The sequence below is a fragment of the Triticum aestivum genome, chromosome 1A, assembly GCF_018294505.1.
Source record: "Triticum aestivum cultivar Chinese Spring chromosome 1A, IWGSC CS RefSeq v2.1, whole genome shotgun sequence".
NCBI lineage: Eukaryota > Viridiplantae > Streptophyta > Magnoliopsida > Poales > Poaceae > Triticum > Triticum aestivum.
The window spans coordinates 96,441,897-96,444,409 of NC_057794.1; positions in this window are offsets into that span (position 1 = coordinate 96,441,897).

The window sequence follows — 2,513 nt, forward strand, 5'->3', positions numbered from 1 at the left end:
TTGCCGCGAAGCCAAGTACGAGCGTGCCTTGGGCCCAGGGGCTACTCTCAGTGTCCTGGGAATGGGGGTACCCAGACTTGCCTGCCTGCGGCCCAGGGCATAGCTCCACCAGCGGCCTGGTATGGCCCATCTTCATCAGCAACCATTCAAGACCCTCGCGAGGGGCCAAGCCTCGCAAGGTGGACGACGCAAGACCTCCTCATGGGCAGCCTCCCTAGGCTGGCTCTCGAGGGGCGGAGATATCTATGCAAGGGGCCCCTCGCAAGGAGAGCGTGACATGAGCCATGACGACCAAGGCCAGGCGGGCGCCAGCGGGTGCAGAGTACTCGTTGCCTCTTTGGTGCTAAAGGGGCAAGCACAGGCAAGGACTCCCGAGGCATCAGGCAAAGGTTTCCATATTGCTGCAACGAGACCAAGGCCAGCAGGACGGCAGGACGGAGCTCACCGTGGAGCCCACGACGGTGTCACCGCCAGAGTCTTTGCCAAGCGAAGACCACCTTTTGTTAGGATAACTCGTACTAGTTGTCCCCCTTCAAACTGGCTGTTGTGGGATCCCTTCCCGCCTAATATTTGGGAAGAGGACAAGGGCCTATATAAATAGGACTAGCCACACCTTAGCAAGAGGGGGGAGATCGAGACCACCCTCGCACATACAAGCTCACCAAGATCAAGAACACCTCTCCTTAGGAGGTTGTTCTTCCCTTGTACTGTTCATCATCAGCCTACAAGATAATCCACCACACCACACTATAGTAGGGTATTACACCACAACGGTGGCCCGAACCAGTATAAACCCTCATGTCTCTTGTTCCCCGGGTTCGGCGAGTTAGGCTTTGAGATAGTTGCGAGGGCAAGCTAGAGAGAGAGAGAGATCTTCGTGCGCACCCCAGTGTTCGAACCTCAAGGGTTTGCCAGAACCCAGAATCCGACATTCATCGATCCCAACAAACACACCGCAAAAGAGTTACATCATATGGATCTCCAAGAGACCATTGTATTGAGAATCAAGAGAGAGATGAAGCCATCTAGCTACTAACTACGGACCCGAAGGTCTACAAAGAACTACTCACGCATCATCGGAGAGGCACCAATGGAAGTGGTGAACCCCTCCATGATGGTGTCTAGATTGGATTTGGTGGTTCTAGACTCTACTGCGGCTGGATGAATATTTCGTCGACTCCCCTAGGGTTTTGGGAATATTGGGGTATTTATGGAGCAAAGAGGCGGTCCGGGGGGCACCCGAGGTGGGCACAACCCACCAGGGCGCGTCTGGGCCTTCTGCCACGCCCTGGTGGGTTGTCCCCTCCTCGGGACTCCCCCCAGGTGCAACCAGGGCCCAATACCTTCCATCTGGTCCTTCAAAAATCTCCGTAAAGTTTTGTTGCATTTGGACTCCGTTTGATATTGATTTTCTGCGATGTAAAAAACATTAAAAAACAGCAACTCGCACTTGGTACTATGTCAATAGGTTAGTACCAAAAAATGATATAAAATGATTATAAAACATCCAAGATTGATAATAAAACAGCATGGAACAATCAAAAATTATAGATACGTTGGAGACGTATCAGTACTCCGATAAATACCCGATACTATCCGGAACACTTCCGGTGTCCAGATACTATCATCCTATATATCAATCTTTACCTCTCCTCGTCATGTCTATGATCTCATCCGGAACTCCGAACAACATTCGGTCACCAAATCACATAACTCATATAATATTAAATCATCATCGAACGTTAAGTGTGCGGACCCTACGGGTTCGAGAACTATGTAGACATGACCGAGACACCTCTCTAGTCAATAACCAATAGCGGAACCTGGATGTTCATATTGACTCCTACATATTCTACGAAGATCATTATCAGTCGAACCGTAAAGACAACATACGTTATTCCTTTGTCGTTGGTATGTTACTTACCCGATATTCAATCGTTGGTATCTTCATACCTAGTTCAATCTCGTTACTCGCAAGTATCTTTACTCGTTCCGTAATACATCACCTCGTGACTAACTCCTTAGTCATTTGCTTGCAAGCTTATGACGTAATAGTACTTGTGGGTTCTTTCTGTGGAGCCTTCAAATTCAATAGCTAGCTACCCAACGGCCCATGCCACATGAAAATCTCCATTTTCCAACTTATACAACTCTTTGGGGTCCAAAGATACTCGTCATTGCAACTAAACAAATAGGACCGGTGGGATCACCTTGTGTATTACCGAGAGGGCCCAAAGATACCTCTCCGATACTCGGAGCGACAAATCATAATCTCGATCTATGCCAACTCAACAAACACCTTCGGAGATACCTGTAGAGCATCTTTATAATCACACAGTTACGTTGTGTCGTTTGATAGGACACAAGGCATTCCTCCGGTATCCGGGAGTTGCATAATATCATAGTCGAAGGAACATGTTTTTGACATGAAGAAAGCAATAGCAATAAAACTGAACGATCATATGCTAAGCTAACAGATGGGTCTTGTCCATCACATCATTCTCCTAATGATG